At 41.1% G+C, this 18,050-nt stretch overlaps 4 long non-coding RNA genes across 8 annotated transcripts; 2 read left to right on the forward strand and 2 right to left on the reverse strand.

The window, feature by feature from the left end:
* The first annotated feature begins 1,354 nt into the window (after positions 1-1,354).
* On the forward strand, positions 1,355-8,650 carry LOC149047715 (uncharacterized). Of its 2 annotated transcripts, none has more exons than XR_016185374.1 (5): positions 1,355-2,735; positions 3,324-3,424; positions 5,004-5,064; positions 7,913-7,985; positions 8,434-8,650. It is a non-coding gene; the product is annotated as an uncharacterized LOC149047715 (long non-coding RNA). The 2 variants fall into 2 exon arrangements; XR_016185375.1 differs by having other exon boundaries at positions 7,931-7,985.
* Positions 4,155-7,488, reverse strand: LOC149047716 (uncharacterized). The gene is made up of 2 exons (XR_016185376.1): positions 6,726-7,488; positions 4,155-5,782 (listed from the first exon to the last, which is right to left on the reverse strand). It is a non-coding gene; the product is annotated as an uncharacterized LOC149047716 (long non-coding RNA).
* Positions 8,651-10,696: 2,046 nt separating the features above from the next.
* Positions 10,697-17,991, forward strand: LOC149047717 (uncharacterized). 4 transcript variants are annotated; one of them, XR_016185379.1, is made up of 4 exons: positions 10,697-12,767; positions 14,347-14,407; positions 17,249-17,326; positions 17,775-17,991. It is a non-coding gene; the product is annotated as an uncharacterized LOC149047717 (long non-coding RNA). The 4 variants fall into 4 exon arrangements; XR_016185377.1 differs by having other exon boundaries at positions 16,850-17,991; XR_016185378.1 differs by having other exon boundaries at positions 17,249-17,991.
* Positions 13,498-14,147, reverse strand: LOC149047718 (uncharacterized). The gene is made up of 2 exons (XR_016185381.1): positions 14,018-14,147; positions 13,498-13,846 (listed from the first exon to the last, which is right to left on the reverse strand). It is a non-coding gene; the product is annotated as an uncharacterized LOC149047718 (long non-coding RNA).
* Positions 17,992-18,050: the final 59 nt, after the last annotated feature.

The following is an 18,050-nucleotide window of genomic DNA, read 5'->3' on the forward strand; positions in this document are numbered from 1 at the left end:
ATAGATTCGTCCAATAATAAAATTTTGGAGCGCGGGCTCAACTCTATGCATACACCCCAGTACCCCCTCGGTGTCGAAATGGAAACAAATAAAACAGATGGCGAAGGTAGTGAGTAGATGTCAAGGACTTTCAGTCTAAGACTCGTAGAACCAACCTTCTGAGGCTTATTCTGCTTGGTAAACGGAGAGTATTTTCCCGACGATCGGTCCATTTTCTAAAGGAAGGTCGCAAGTGCCTGTCAAATATCCCAGGCATTTTTGCTTCGTTTTGTGTACTTTGGTAGAAACTCGTACGTCGAAGGAACGCGCTTTAAAAGTGTATGAATCCAGAGCTACACATATTTACAGTTGAGGGTGACAAACTGAACGGATGTACCCAGTCGTTTGGCGTACTGTTGGACCCTAACCCTAACCCTAACCCTAACCCTAACCCTAAACCCTAACCCTCATTTCCACACGCGATGGTTGAATTTAGCCGGAAAAAGCACGGTGAGTGTTAGGGTTAGCTGAAAAAATTCCTAAGCAAGGCTGAATTTCTTTCTGGAACCATTAATAGTTGGAAGGAATTTGCTTAAATAACAACCCTTACCGCCTGTCTGGGGGTAAAACCTTGAACTTAGACTATAATGCACTGCTTTTCTTAACGAGGATCTATTTTCATTTCAATATGGAGGGCGAAATTTGGCAAAGTGCCCCAAAGAGAGATCTCGGACTGACAATTGGAAAAAGAGGTTGAATTTGTCTGTTCAGAGTTTTGTCGGCAGTCTAATTGTTGTTCAGTTCCTTTCTCTGAACTGCAAACCTCTTTAGTGAAATGAAGGTGAAAACAAAAGACCATTTTATCGCAATTGGTTGACAGCTTGGTAAGGAAAGCTGCATTTATAGCGATCGTGGTGACTAGAGTTAAAGGAGACACTTTTGAATGTTCTCATCTTTGTGGGCACAGCGACCTGCTTCCCTTTTGTGGCGGTTATTAAAAATAACTTATTATAGCAGAGAACGAGTACACATTTTCTCAACCATCAACTCAATTTTATTTTAAATGTGTTGAATTCCAAAATGAACACGCTGGTCAAATTTCAAAATCGAGCTAAACTATCTGTCACCTTTGTCACAGAAAAAAATTAGTTTGCTCACAAAAACACGACCGCCTTAGCTTGAACATTATCATCAACGGCTTGTGAGGAACTTAAAAAAAAAAAATCTTGCAAACACAACATTTACGGAACACACTGGCCTGTGTTGAACTCTGAAATGAACATGCTGGTTGAATTTCAAAATCGAGTAAAACCATCTCACCACTGTCACAGAAAAGACCAATTTCCTCAGAAAAACACCACTGCCCTAGCTTGAATATTTATCCACAGTTTGCGACAGACTTTGACATTGATCATCTTGTTATAAAATTGACTGAAACCACCTCTCACGATTGTCGCAAAAAAAACATTCATTTCTTCAGAACACACTGGCCTGTGTTGAACTCTAAAATGAACATGCAACCTGGTTGAATTTCAAAATTGAGTAAAACCATTGTCACAGAAAAAACTAATGTCCTCATAGCTTGAATATCTATCCACAGTCTGTGAGAGACGTTGACATTGATCATCTCGAACTCCAAAATGAACATCCAAGTGAAAAGCTTACAGTCTGACTGAAAATTTGTTTTACAGCTAGGTACCTCCTATTGGAAGACAGTCCTGTCGATCTCTTCTTCTTCAGTGGGATCTTCTGGCTGGAGAAACCACAGCCACCTGTTGTTACTGTCTGGTATGCACCTTCGACGTATATACATGAGTGCTGCGATCTGGCTATGGTGGTTACGCAGATATTTAGGATCAAAGTTTAGGACCCTCGAGCGAATTCCAGCAAGCTAAAACAGAAAAGAGAGAAGCTACGAACACTCGAGGACGATTATTTGATGAGAGATTGAAAATCGACGATGTATTAGGTCAGGTGTCGTGACTTATCCACTTCAACAAACGACGCGCTCGCCATTCCTCGCGTTTCGTGCTTACATGACAACATGGCTGCAAGTTTCCAAAAATGGCACCGGAAGTGGAGGTCTCTATTGTGTTCGCGCAGGTTCTGCGCGTACACAATAAATGATTGATAGCCCTGGCCACTTCCTGCCTTCCCAGGTACGTGACTTCTTACACACGACGTGACTCGAACTGAAAGCAATGTGTGGGAACTAGCGCGTCTCTCCCCTTGTACTTTGGTCAACGTGGGACGGCAAGGAATTAATTCAATGAAAATTTCACCCCGTCGACTTCCAAAGAGAATGAATTTTGCGTCCGATGGACGGAAAGTTCTTCAAATATATTGCGCGTAGAGCTGATCACTACTATACGTTTTTATTTCCCGAAAGCATTTTTATCGTTAAAAGGAACACACACACACACACACACACGAAAAAAAAAAAAAAATGACTTTAAATTTGGACAAAACCAAATGCATGCTTATCGGTAGTAATAGGAAACGCGTAAATATAGTTTATCATTATTATTTATTATTATTTGATTGGCTAGTTGGCCGGCCATATCGGCCTAGCGCCAAATGTCCCCCCCTCCCCAAGGCGCGCGCGCACGCGCATTAGGTGACTCGACTAGCTGGCCCTGCGAGCTAGAGAGACATGTCTTTTCGTTTCGCCTCCACGAAATCGGAGGCAGTGGGAATATGGCATCACACACCTTCCATCCCCGAGGTTTCGAAGTTGCGATGTTGCTGTGTTCAAGGTAACCCTGTGCAAAGAATGATTCGTTGGGGGCGAGGAGAGCACTTATTTGGAGACTCTCTAGTGGCTGTATATATTATCTGAATTGAGTTCACTCCCACAACTTAACGAAGGCTTTTCGACTGCGGGCGAGTCGATTTCAACCTTCTTCTCTTTGCGCAATATTCGTTCGTTCGTTCGTTCGTTCGTTCGTTCGTTCGTTCGTTTGGAAGATTTCGCACCTCGTCTGCGAAGCCGCTTCGATTTCGACTCGATTCGTGGCGCACACGTGGACGAACGCGCGAGTGCAAAAAAACCAGCAGCCGATCGACTCTGAGAACGAAGCAACTCGCAAGAGAATCGAAAGCCTTTTCCGTCCGTAGATTTTTCTCTCTGTTCGCAAATACAGGGCTTTCAGCCGCAGGGGACGAGCGTCCTCCTGACTCGAGCGACGAGCGAGTGTTTGTCTGTTTGTCTGTCTCTTTGTTTGTTTTGCCTGTTTGTACACGTCCAAGTTGGCAGTTAAAAACATAGTCTATTTTCCAAGGTTTCCAAGGAAGGTTTCTTCACTTCATGCCTGGGTCCTTATGTATATTATTCTGTTTTACAGAAAATAACAGTCAACTGGAGCAGGCAAACTCCAATCAGCCAAGAGGGGCCAGAAAAGAATTGTGCTTAGACATAGCAGTTACCTCCAGCTGGAAAATACAAGTAAGTACTGCCAAAGAATATTTATTCCTTGCTGGTAATCTCAGAACGGCTGTCTAGGGCTGGAAATTAACAGGTTGTCTGAATGTTGTCTGCATGAGCATGAAAATAATGCAAGTGCAATGAACCTTTTCTTTTGGGTTTGGCCACCTTGTTGAAATCTCTCGATTCTTTCTTTACGAGTGAGTATTGAGATTACTGGTTTGGCCAGCTTGTTTAAATTTTCTCAATTCTTTACAAGTGTAGATTGTAGAGGCTAGCTAGCTAGCTAGCTAGCTAGCTAGCTGCATGGGCTGCTAACTAGATGTAGAAATCTGGGAAGGTTCTTCCTTGGCCAATTCTGAGGCTTTAACCCTTTTTTGACTCCCAAGAGTGATTCACACGTAACTTCTCCCTGTAATTAATATCTAAACATTATCTGGCAAACAGGTCAGGAGAAAACTCGACCTTATCGAGTAGAAGTCGTGATCTTGATCTAACACCAAATTCTTGTCACTTATTTACAATTATGTGGCAGCCAATCAGATCTTGGGAGTCAAAGGCCGGTTAAAGCAAGAGATTTTAAGACTTTTTGTAAGAATGTCCTCAGAGTTTTGTGTGGGAACTAGTTGCTTGGGGTTGACACTTGATGTGTTGGGTTTTTTTTTTTTTGCTTGCTTAGGGTTAGACAGTGCAATGCAACTTTTATATTTAACCCTTTAACTCCAACCAACACAGAAGTGAGTGACCAACACAGAGTTTCTCCTTACATTATCCACACAATATCGACCATCTAGGTATATACAATATCCAATATCCAATATCCAATATACAATATACAATATGCAATATCATGCAGACAAGTGATGAGATCAAAGAGAAATAGAAATGAAGGGAACTTAAGCTGATCCAATAGCAAATTCTCCAAGCCAACATCACCAGAACTGTATGGCTGACAGTAAGGAGAATTACTCTGGAGATCTTGGGAGGGAGTGAAAGGCTTCATTAAAAAGAGGCTGTAAATTGAATGTCAATGTGAATTTTCCTGCTTTCCTGCCTGTAGGCAAAACAAGGACCAAGTGAAGTACAAATTGAATCCTTCCCTGGGAAAAAAAAAAGGTCAGTCAATTCATAAAACCAGATCCGTGAGAGTAATGATTGATCACCCACTCCGAGATAATATTATTATTGTTATCTGTCAGCCATTTGAAATGACAGGGCTTGCACAGGAATGAAATTCCCTTCAAACCAGATTGCACCTGTACGTCCCTTACCACTGGAGTGTTTTGCACAGGATTCTGGATTCCATGTTCTGGATTCTCAGCACTCATCCTGTTGATGCTGTATTGATATCGTTAGGAGTACAAATTAGAACAGTTTTGCAATGATGATGCCCAAAACAACCCTCTACCTGTGGTAAGAGGGCAGGCTTTCCTTTCTTCATTTCCAGGATTACTGGCCAGGGGTTAAATGCATGAAATGCAATCTGAATAATAATAATAATAATAATAATAATAATAATAATAATAATGATGATGATATTACATGTTTCAAATCAAAAATGTCAATGCTAATTTTTGACCCCTGCTTTTCTTTCCTCTAGGCCAACCAAGGACCAAGTCCTGCACAGGCACCTGCACCTGCACATCCACCCAGTGACTGAGGTATGAATAACAATCAATTGTTCCCAAAGTGCACCACTGAAAACAGACCATTGAAAAAAAAAACATCCTTCTACTACCTGCTGGTCTATGTCCCTCCTTGACCTCTGCACAAACAGTGCCCTGCCTTTCCCCTGGCAAGCCCCGCTGCTCGCTTTGCGACGCGCGCTAGCGCTGGTGGAGCCTGTGGCTCCGGCCTCAACAGTTTGCCGTCACCAACCGGCCAGCGGTCTAGGAACGACAGCCCCTCAAAGTTTCACCTCTGCAGCTACAACTTGTGAGCATTTCTTCCACTCTCCTGCACTGACCATTCCATCGCCTCTCTCTCTCTCTCTACCTCTTCTCTCCACTGCCTATTGGCATTGTTGGCAGAAATTTCATGTTTTTAGCAATCTCATTTAATAATAGTAGAAATGATAATACAATATCCAATATCCAATATCCAATATACAATATACAATGTGCAATATCAAGCAGACAAGTGATGAGATCAAAGAAAAATAGAAATGAAGGGAACTTAAGCTGATCCAATAGCAAATTCTCCAAGCCAACATCACCAGAACTGTATGGCTGACAGTAAGGAGAACTACTCTGTAGATCTTGGGAGGGAGTGAAAGGCTTCATTAAAAGGAGGCTGTAAATTGAATGTCAATGTGAATTTTCCTGCTTTCCTGCCTGTAGGGAATACAAGGACCAAGTGAAGTACAAATTGAATCCTTCTCTGGGAAAAAAAAAAGGTCAGTCAATTCATAAAACCAGATCCGTGAGAGTAATGATTGATCACCCACTCCGAGATAATATTATTATTATAGTTATCTGTCAGCCATTTGAAATGACAGGGCTTGCACAGGAATGAAATTCCCTTCGGACCAGATTGCACCTGTACGTCCCTTACCACGGGAGTGTTTTGCATGCCAAAAAAGTCAGTATATGGGAAGAATAGTATGCAACTGAATGATGCAAGTTTCAGCCAGTCGAGGGTTCTTACATTTTTTTATGGTGGTGCTAATGGTGTCTCAGTCAATTGCTAACTTAGTATTTAAGTACTAGTTGTGGTATTGATTATTTGACTTTCCCTAAATGTTTTTTATTGGTGGAGCCAACGGAAAAAGTTTGTGAGGCCATGCTTTAAAAAAATGACAGGAAGGCCTTAAGAGCTTACCTAGATCTTTATGAAGATGGAGGGTTATTTTATTGGCAGTGACATGTAAAGATAGTTTGCCAGGGCCACTTACTAGGAGTAGATGTATAAGTTAAAAATACTACATTTGAGCTCAATTTTTACGCAGACATTATTCAGGTAGGATGGAAATTTAAAAGCACGTTCTTGTCTCATTCATAAGCAATGCTATATACTTCACAGCTGTCAAATTTATTAAATTTTGTGTTCAGAATTACTCTTGGCCTTGATATTTTTAACATTATGTAACATTTAACATTGCATAACATTGTTTTTAACAAACAGTAAAATTTTTTGGTTTTCCATCTGAGCAATTAAAAACATTGTGTTGTTTCCAAGGTTTCCAAGGAAGGTTTCTTCACTTCGTGCCTGGGTCCTTATGTATATTATTCTGTTTTACAGCAAATAACAGTCGGCTGGAGCAGGCAAACTCCAATCAGCCAAGAGGGGCCAGAAAAGAATTGTGCTTAGACATAGCAGTTACCTCCAGCTGGAAAATACAAGTAAGTACTGCCAAAGAATATTTATTCCTTGCTGGTAATCTCAGAACGGCTGTCTAGGGCTGCAAATTAACAGTACTGGAATACAACAGTTAACTCCTGCTGAGAAACTGAGAACAGCTAAGAGGGGCTGGGAAATAACAGTGCTGGAATACAAGAGTTATCCACTGCTGGAATTCAGAAACAGGAAACTAATTTTCAATACTCTGCTACAATACACTGAGCATGCAATAATATCTTCCATTGCCTCAACTCCAGTTACTTGTAGAAAGGTCATCTCTGAACCATTAAATAGGATCTGCTTTACTAGTTATGTACAGTTTGCAATACGTTAACGAAAGAAAAAATCTTAACCCTTCAACCCCAAGAGTGGGCAGCCTCTAAGTTCTCATTACAAAATCACCCCTGATATGATAGCAGTCTCATTTAATAATAGTAGAAATGATAATACAATATGCAATATCCAATATACGATATACGATATCCAATATACAATATCCAATATCCAATATCCAATATCCAATATCCAATATCCAATATCCAATATACAATGTGCAATATCAAGCAGACAAGTGATGAGATCAAAGAAAAATAGAAATGAAGGGAACTTAAGCTGATCCAATAGCAAATTCTCCAAGCCAACGTCACCAGAACTGTATGGCTGACAGTAAGGAGAATTACTATGGAGATCTTGGGAGGGAGTGAAAGGCTTCATTAAAAGGAGGCTGTAAATTGAATGTCAATGTGAATTTTCCTGCTCTCCTGCCTGTAGGCAAAACAAGGACCAAGTGAAGTACAAATTGAATCCTTCCCTGGGAAAAAAAAAAAGGTCAGTCAATTCATAAAATCAAATCCGTGAGAATAATGATTGATCACCCACTCCGAGATAATATTATTATTATTGTTATCTGTCAGCCATTTGAAATGACAGGGCTTGCACAGGAATGAAATTCCCTTCAAACCAGATTGCACCTGTACGTCCCTTACCACTTGAGTGTAACCCTTTAGCTCCCAGATCAAATTTGCACCTCTCCTCACTGTCAACCATACAATCCTTATGATGGTAGTTCCTTGGTAGAATTTAGTATGGCATCAACCAATGGTCCCCAAATTGAGATGATGTTCTGGATTCTCAGCACTCACCCTGTTGATATTGTATTTATATCGTTAGGAAAAATTCTCTCTCCAGGTCATTTGCGGTAGTGAAAGGGTTATTAACAGCTGTCACATCGCCTCGCCTGCAGGTAAATATGGTCAATGACATTACTAGATTTCTGGATTATACCATCCATTTACCCGTCTACGTAACATTTCCCCCACTGAACACACAAGAGGCTGTCGTTCCCCTGACAGGCCATGATCACCATTGCGCTACACGCGCAGGCCTTCTGGGCACCTGGGGCTACCACCTCAACAGTCTGCCGCAAGCCTGCCACCAGCGCTATGGAAATGACAGCCATCAGAAACTTTTAACTCCGTCCATCATTATCACATCAACCCTTGACATTAATTCATTCCTCCTTTGCAGCTGAATTTCATTCAGACACTTTGGATTGGTTATTATTGCTTCAAAAAGTGCAGCAATTCAGTGTGAAGCTAGCTCTGGCTTTAAGGAATTTTCATACTTTTTGCTGTGCAATTTCATGTTTCTATCAGTGTCAACAGATGAGCAAAATTCTCTCTTTTCTTCAGTTGCAGCAGCTGACATGCAAGGGCAGGAACTGTGCTGGTGTGATGTAGCTATCAAGTGCCATCATCAAGGTTGAATGTGTGCAGTCAGTGATGACTGGAGATTTTTTCCCCCTCTAAACAATACTGCCTAACCGAATGGAGTAGACAAGAAAAGTTTTGACACATTTATTGGTATTGTTGTTGAAAATAAAGACTGATGCCCAAATTTATATTCAAAGGAGTGTGTGCTTTTGTCCTTTGTCTTTGTGTAGGTAATTGGATGATCTCTAGTGATATTTGACCTAAATGCCTGCAGTGATATTTCGAAATTGTTATGCGTAGTCTCACCAGCTGTTAGGCCGGTGGCATTTGAGGCAATTTTGAAATATCACCAGTGGTATTCATGCCAAACATCAGGTACAAATTATGCTGTTGTTCGTCTCTACCGCTACCCGGGTTTAGTTTGTAATTTTCACATGTAGGTATTTGGCTTAAATGAAGCTGAAACACCACTGCTCTAAGCCAATCAAATCGCAGAAATGTCTCATGTGCTAGTATACGGGCATTAAAACCGGACAGTGCAACCTCGATGTATGAAACCCTTTCACTCCCAAGATCTGATTAGTAATTGTCCTTACTATCTGCCAGACAACTCTTATGATGTGAGTTCAAAGAATTTGGTATTGGCTCGACTACTAATCCCATGATCGATGTTCTTCTCCATTCTCGTCACCTGCCTGCTTGATATTGTATTCATACTGTAAGGAGAAGTTCTGTCTTGGTCACTTGTGGGAGTGGAGGGTTCATCATTCAACTGGGTTTTGACCTGTGGCCTTTATTTCATTTCGCCAATTTGACAGGCACGTTTTCTGTGATTTGAATTTCCTCTAGGAGTATTTCATTTTCCGAAGCTTTTTGATTTTGGCTCCAATAATTTTTTTTTAAATTTTGGAGCGCGGGCTCAACTCTATGCATACACCCCAGTACCCCCTCGGTGTCGAAATGGAAACAAATAAAACAGATGGCGAAGGTAGTGAGTAGATGTCAAGGACTTTCAGTCTAAGACTCGTAGAACCAACCTTCTGAGGCTTATTCTGCTCGGTAAACGGAGAGTATTTTCCCGACGATCGGTCCATTTTCTAAAGGAAGGTCGCAAGTGCCTGTCAAATATCCCAGGCATTTTTGCTTCGTTTTGTGTACTTTGGTAGAAACTCGTACGTCGAAGGAACGCGCTTTAAAAGTGTATGAATCCAGAGCTACACATATTTACAGTTGAGGGTGACAAACTGAACGGATGTACCCAGTCGTTTGGCGTACTGTTGGACCCTAACCCTAACCCTAACCCTAACCCTAAGCAAAACCCTAAACCCTGACCCTCATTTCCACACGCGATGGTTGAATTTAGCCGGAAAAAGCACGGTGAGTGTTAGGGTTAGCTGAAAAAATTCCTAAGCAAGGCTGAATTTCTTTCTGGAACCATTAATAGTTGGAAGGAATTTGCTTAAATAACAACCCTTACCGCCTGTCTGGGGGTAAAACCTTGAACTTAGACTATAATGCACTGCTTTTCTTAACGAGGATCTATTTTCATTTCAATATGGAGGGCGAAATTTGGCAAAGTGCCCCAAAGAGAGATCTCGGACTGACAATTGGAAAAAGAGGTTGAATTTGTCTGTTCAGAGTTTTGTCGGCAGTCTAATTGTTGTTCAATTCCTTTCTCTGAACTGCAAACCTCTTTAGTGAAATGAAGGTGAAAACAAAAGACCATTTTATCGCAATTGGTTGACAGCTTGGTAAGGAAAGCTGCATTTATAGCGATCGTGGTGACTAGAGTTAAAGGAGACACTTTTGAATGTTCTCATCTTTGTGGGCACAGCGACCTGCTTCCCTTTTGTGGCGGTTATTAAAAATAACTTATTATAGCAGAGAACGAGTACACATTTTCTCAACCATCAACTCAATTTTATTTTAAATGTGTTGAATTCCAAAATGAACACGCTGGTCAAATTTCAAAATCGAGCTAAACTATCTGTCACCTTTGTCACAGAAAAAAATTAGTTTGCTCACAAAAACACGACCGCCTTAGCTTGAACATTATCATCAACGGCTTGTGAGGAACTTAAAAAAAAAAAATCTTGCAAACACAACATTTACGGAACACACTGGCCTGTGTTGAACTCTGAAATGAACATGCTGGTTGAATTTCAAAATCGAGTAAAACCATCTCACCACTGTCACAGAAAAGACCAATTTCCTCAGAAAAACACCACTGCCCTAGCTTGAATATTTATCCACAGTTTGCGACAGACTTTGACATTGATCATCTTGTTATAAAATTGACTGAAACCACCTCTCACGATTGTCGCAAAAAAAACATTCATTTCTTCAGAACACACTGGCCTGTGTTGAACTCTAAAATGAACATGCAACCTGGTTGAATTTCAAAATTGAGTAAAACCATTGTCACAGAAAAAACTAATGTCCTCATAGCTTGAATATCTATCCACAGTCTGTGAGAGACGTTGACATTGATCATCTCGAACTCCAAAATGAACATCCAAGTGAAAAGCTTACAGTCTGACTGAAAATTTGTTTTACAGCTAGGTACCTCCTATTGGAAGACAGTCCTGTCGATCTCTTCTTCTTCAGTGGGATCTTCTGGCTGGAGAAACCACAGCCACCTGTTGTTACTGTCTGGTATGCACCTTCGACGTATATACATGAGTGCTGCGATCTGGCTATGGTGGTTACGCAGATATTTAGGATCAAAGTTTAGGACCCTCGAGCGAATTCCAGCAAGCTAAAACAGAAAAGAGAGAAGCTACGAACACTCGAGGACGATTATTTGATGAGAGATTGAAAATCGACGATGTATTAGGTCAGGTGTCGTGACTTATCCACTTCAACAAACGACGCGCTCGCCATTCCTCGCGTTTCGTGCTTACATGACAACATGGCTGCAAGTTTCCAAAAATGGCACCGGAAGTGGAGGTCTCTATTGTGTTCGCGCAGGTTCTGCGCGTACACAATAAATGATTGATAGCCCTGGCCACTTCCTGCCTTCCCAGGTACGTGACTTCTTACACACGACGTGACTCGAACTGAAAGCAATGTGTGGGAACTAGCGCGTCTCTCCCCTTGTACTTTGGTCAACGTGGGACGGCAAGGAATTAATTCAATGAAAATTTCACCCCGTCGACTTCCAAAGAGAATGAATTTTGCGTCCGATGGACGGAAAGTTCTTCAAATATATTGCGCGTAGAGCTGATCACTACTATACGTTTTTATTTCCCGAAAGCATTTTTATCGTTAAAAGGAACACACACACACACACACACACACGAAAAAAAAAAAAAATGACTTTAAATTTGGACAAAACCAAATGCATGCTTATCGGTAGTAATAGGAAACGCGTAAATATAGTTTATCATTATTATTTATTATTATTTGATTGGCTAGTTGGCCGGCCATATCGGCCTAGCGCCAAATGTCCCCCCCTCCCCAAGGCGCGCGCGCACGCGCATTAGGTGACTCGACTAGCTGGCCCTGCGAGCTAGAGAGACATGTCTTTTCGTTTCGCCTCCACGAAATCGGAGGCAGTGGGAATATGGCATCACACACCTTCCATCCCCGAGGTTTCGAAGTTGCGATGTTGCTGTGTTCAAGGTAACCCTGTGCAAAGAATGATTCGTTGGGGGCGAGGAGAGCACTTATTTGGAGACTCTCTAGTGGCTGTATATATTATCTGAATTGAGTTCACTCCCACAACTTAACGAAGGCTTTTCGACTGCGGGCGAGTCGATTTCAACCTTCTTCTCTTTGCGCAATATTCGTTCGTTCGTTCGTTCGTTCGTTCGTTCGTTCGTTCGTTTGGAAGATTTCGCACCTCGTCTGCGAAGCCGCTTCGATTTCGACTCGATTCGTGGCGCACACGTGGACGAACGCGCGAGTGCAAAAAAACCAGCAGCCGATCGACTCTGAGAACGAAGCAACTCGCAAGAGAATCGAAAGCCTTTTCCGTCCGTAGATTTTTCTCTCTGTTCGCAAATACAGGGCTTTCAGCCGCAGGGGACGAGCGTCCTCCTGACTCGAGCGACGAGCGAGTGTTTGTCTGTTTGTCTGTCTCTTTGTTTGTTTTGCCTGTTTGTACACGTCCAAGTTGGCAGTTAAAAACATAGTCTATTTTCCAAGGTTTCCAAGGAAGGTTTCTTCACTTCATGCCTGGGTCCTTATGTATATTATTCTGTTTTACAGAAAATAACAGTCAACTGGAGCAGGCAAACTCCAATCAGCCAAGAGGGGCCAGAAAAGAATTGTGCTTAGACATAGCAGTTACCTCCAGCTGGAAAATACAAGTAAGTACTGCCAAAGAATATTTATTCCTTGCTGGTAATCTCAGAACGGCTGTCTAGGGCTGGAAATTAACAGGTTGTCTGAATGTTGTCTGCATGAGCATGAAAATAATGCAAGTGCAATGAACCTTTTCTTTTGGGTTTGGCCACCTTGTTGAAATCTCTCGATTCTTTCTTTACGAGTGAGTATTGAGATTACTGGTTTGGCCAGCTTGTTTAAATTTTCTCAATTCTTTACAAGTGTAGATTGTAGAGGCTAGCTAGCTAGCTAGCTAGCTAGCTAGCTGCATGGGCTGCTAACTAGATGTAGAAATCTGGGAAGGTTCTTCCTTGGCCAATTCTGAGGCTTTAACCCTTTTTTGACTCCCAAGAGTGATTCACACGTAACTTCTCCCTGTAATTAATATCTAAACATTATCTGGCAAACAGGTCAGGAGAAAACTCGACCTTATCGAGTAGAAGTCGTGATCTTGATCTAACACCAAATTCTTGTCACTTATTTACAATTATGTGGCAGCCAATCAGATCTTGGGAGTCAAAGGCCGGTTAAAGCAAGAGATTTTAAGACTTTTTGTAAGAATGTCCTCAGAGTTTTGTGTGGGAACTAGTTGCTTGGGGTTGACACTTGATGTGTTGGGTTTTTTTTTTTTTGCTTGCTTAGGGTTAGACAGTGCAATGCAACTTTTATATTTAACCCTTTAACTCCAACCAACACAGAAGTGAGTGACCAACACAGAGTTTCTCCTTACATTATCCACACAATATCGACCATCTAGGTATATACAATATCCAATATCCAATATCCAATATACAATATACAATATGCAATATCATGCAGACAAGTGATGAGATCAAAGAGAAATAGAAATGAAGGGAACTTAAGCTGATCCAATAGCAAATTCTCCAAGCCAACATCACCAGAACTGTATGGCTGACAGTAAGGAGAATTACTCTGGAGATCTTGGGAGGGAGTGAAAGGCTTCATTAAAAAGAGGCTGTAAATTGAATGTCAATGTGAATTTTCCTGCTTTCCTGCCTGTAGGCAAAACAAGGACCAAGTGAAGTACAAATTGAATCCTTCCCTGGGAAAAAAAAAAGGTCAGTCAATTCATAAAACCAGATCCGTGAGAGTAATGATTGATCACCCACTCCGAGATAATATTATTATTGTTATCTGTCAGCCATTTGAAATGACAGGGCTTGCACAGGAATGAAATTCCCTTCAAACCAGATTGCACCTGTACGTCCCTTACCACTGGAGTGTTTTGCACAGGATTCTGGATTCCATGTTCTGGATTCTCAGCACTCATCCTGTTGATGCTGTATTGATATCGTTAGGAGTACAAATTAGAACAGTTTTGCAATGATGATGCCCAAAACAACCCTCTACCTGTGGTAAGAGGGCAGGCTTTCCTTTCTTCATTTCCAGGATTACTGGCCAGGGGTTAAATGCATGAAATGCAATCTGAATAATAATAATAATAATAATAATAATAATAATAATAATAATGATGATGATATTACATGTTTCAAATCAAAAATGTCAATGCTAATTTTTGACCCCTGCTTTTCTTTCCTCTAGGCCAACCAAGGACCAAGTCCTGCACAGGCACCTGCACCTGCACATCCACCCAGTGACTGAGGTATGAATAACAATCAATTGTTCCCAAAGTGCACCACTGAAAACAGACCATTGAAAAAAAAAACATCCTTCTACTACCTGCTGGTCTATGTCCCTCCTTGACCTCTGCACAAACAGTGCCCTGCCTTTCCCCTGGCAAGCCCCGCTGCTCGCTTTGCGACGCGCGCTAGCGCTGGTGGAGCCTGTGGCTCCGGCCTCAACAGTTTGCCGTCACCAACCGGCCAGCGGTCTAGGAACGACAGCCCCTCAAAGTTTCACCTCTGCAGCTACAACTTGTGAGCATTTCTTCCACTCTCCTGCACTGACCATTCCATCGCCTCTCTCTCTCTCTCTACCTCTTCTCTCCACTGCCTATTGGCATTGTTGGCAGAAATTTCATGTTTTTAGCAATCTCATTTAATAATAGTAGAAATGATAATACAATATCCAATATCCAATATCCAATATACAATATACAATGTGCAATATCAAGCAGACAAGTGATGAGATCAAAGAAAAATAGAAATGAAGGGAACTTAAGCTGATCCAATAGCAAATTCTCCAAGCCAACATCACCAGAACTGTATGGCTGACAGTAAGGAGAACTACTCTGTAGATCTTGGGAGGGAGTGAAAGGCTTCATTAAAAGGAGGCTGTAAATTGAATGTCAATGTGAATTTTCCTGCTTTCCTGCCTGTAGGGAATACAAGGACCAAGTGAAGTACAAATTGAATCCTTCTCTGGAAAAAAAAAAAGGTCAGTCAATTCATAAAACCAGATCCGTGAGAGTAATGATTGATCACCCACTCCGAGATAATATTATTATTATTGTTATCTGTCAGCCATTTGAAATGACAGGGCTTGCACAGGAATGAAATTCCCTTCGGACCAGATTGCACCTGTACGTCCCTTACCACGGGAGTGTTTTGCATGCCAAAAAAGTCAGTATATGGGAAGAATAGTATGCAACTGAATGATGCAAGTTTCAGCCAGTTGAGGGTTCTTACATTTTTTTATGGTGGTGCTAATGGTGTCTCAGTCAATTGCTAACTTAGTATTTAAGTACTAGTTGTGGTATTGATTATTTGACTTTCCCTAAATGTTTTTTATTGGTGGAGCCAACGGAAAAAGTTTGTGAGGCCATGCTTTAAGAAAATGACAGGAAGGCCTTAAGAGCTTACCTAGATCTTTATGAAGATGGAGGGTTATTTTATTGGCAGTGACATGTAAAGATAGTTTGCCAGGGCCACTTACTAGGAGTAGATGTATAAGTTAAAAATACTACATTTGAGCTCAATTTTTACGCAGACATTATTCAGGTAGGATGGAAATTTAAAAGCACGTTCTTGTCTCATTCATAAGCAATGCTATATACTTCACAGCTGTCAAATTTATTAAATTTTGTGTTCAGAATTACTCTTGGCCTTGATATTTTTAACATTATGTAACATTTAACATTGCATAACATTGTTTTTAACAAACAGTAAAATTTTTTGGTTTTCCATCTGAGCAATTAAAAACATTGTGTTGTTTCCAAGGTTTCCAAGGAAGGTTTCTTCACTTCGTGCCTGGGTCCTTATGTATATTATTCTGTTTTACAGAAAATAACAGTCGACTGGAGCAGGCAAACTCCAATCAGCCAAGAGGGGCCAGAAAAGAATTGTGCTTAGACATAGCAGTTACCTCCAGCTGGAAAACACAAGTAAGTACTGCCAAAGAATATTTATTCCTTGCTGGTAATCTCAGAACGGCTGTCTAGGGCTGCAAATTAACAGTACTGGAATACAACAGTTAACTCCTGCTGAGAAACTGAGAACAGCTAAGAGGGGCTGGGAAATAACAGTGCTGGAATACAAGAGTTATCCACTGCTGGAATTCAGAAACAGGAAACTAATTTTCAATACTCTGCTACAATACACTGAGCATGCAATAATATCTTCCATTGCCTCAACTCCAGTTACTTGTAGAAAGGTCATCTCTGAACCATTAAATAGGATCTGCTTTACTAGTTATGTACAGTTTGCAATACGTTAACGAAAGAAAAAATCTTAACCCTTCAACCCCAAGAGTGGGCAGCCTCTAAGTTCTCATTACAAAATCACCCCTGATATGATAGCAGTCTCATTTAATAATAGTAGAAATGATAATACAATATGCAATATCCAATATACGATATACGATATCCAATATACAATATCCAATATCCAATATCCAATATCCAATATCCAATATCCAATATACAATGTGCAATATCAAGCAGACAAGTGATGAGATCAAAGAAAAATAGAAATGAAGGGAACTTAAGCTGATCCAATAGCAAATTCTCCAAGCCAACGTCACCAGAACTGTATGGCTGACAGTAAGGAGAATTACTATGGAGATCTTGGGAGGGAGTGAAAGGCTTCATTAAAAGGAGGCTGTAAATTGAATGTCAATGTGAATTTTCCTGCTTTCCTGCCTGTAGGCAAAACAAGGACCAAGTGAAGTACAAATTGAATCCTTCCCTGGGAAAAAAAAAAAGGTCAGTCAATTCATAAAATCAAATCCGTGAGAATAATGATTGATCACCCACTCCGAGATAATATTATTATTATTGTTATCTGTCAGCCATTTGAAATGACAGGGCTTGCACAGGAATGAAATTCCCTTCAAACCAGATTGCACCTGTACGTCCCTTACCACTTGAGTGTAACCCTTTAGCTCCCAGATCAAATTTGCACCTCTCCTCACTGTCAACCATACAATCCTTATGATGGTAGTTCCTTGGTAGAATTTAGTATGGCATCAACCAATGGTCCCCAAATTGAGATGATGTTCTGGATTCTCAGCACTCACCCTGTTGATATTGTATTTATATCGTTAGGAAAAATTCTCTCTCCAGGTCATTTGCGGTAGTGAAAGGGTTATTAACAGCTGTCACATCGCCTCGCCTCGCCTGCAGGTAAATATGGTCAATGACATTACTAGATTTCTGGATTATACCATCCATTTACCCGTCTACGTAACATTTCCCCCACTGAACACACAAGAGGCTGTCGTTCCCCTGACAGGCCATGATCACCATTGCGCTACGCGCGCAGGCCTTCTGGGCACCTGGGGCTACCACCTCAACAGTCTGCCGCAAGCCTGCCACCAGCGCTATGGAAATGACAGCCATCAGAAACTTTTAACTCCGTCCATCATTATCACATCAACCCTTGACATTAATTCATTCCTCCTTTGCAGCTGAATTTCATTCAGACACTTTGGATTGGTTATTATTGCTTCAAAAAGTGCAGCAATTCAGTGTGAAGCTAGCTCTGGCTTTAAGGAATTTTCATACTTTTTGCTGTGCAATTTCATGTTTCTATCAGTGTCAACAGATGAGCAAAATTCTCTCTTTTCTTCAGTTGCAGCAGCTGACATGCAAGGGCAGGAACTGTGCTGGTGTGATGTAGCTATCAAGTGCCATCATCAAGGTTGAATGTGTGCAGTCAGTGATGACTGGAGATTTTTTCCCCCTCTAAACAATACTGCCTAACCGAATGGAGTAGACAAGAAAAGTTTTGACACATCTATTGGTATTGTTGTTGAAAATAAAGACTGATGCCCAAATTTATATTCAAAGGAGTGTGTGCTTTTGTCCTTTGTCTTTGTGTAGGTAATTGGATGATCTCTAGTGATAT

Source organism: Pocillopora damicornis, chromosome 3 (assembly GCF_964200805.1).
Source record: "Pocillopora damicornis chromosome 3, jaPocDami1.2, whole genome shotgun sequence".
Lineage (NCBI taxonomy): Eukaryota > Metazoa > Cnidaria > Anthozoa > Scleractinia > Pocilloporidae > Pocillopora > Pocillopora damicornis.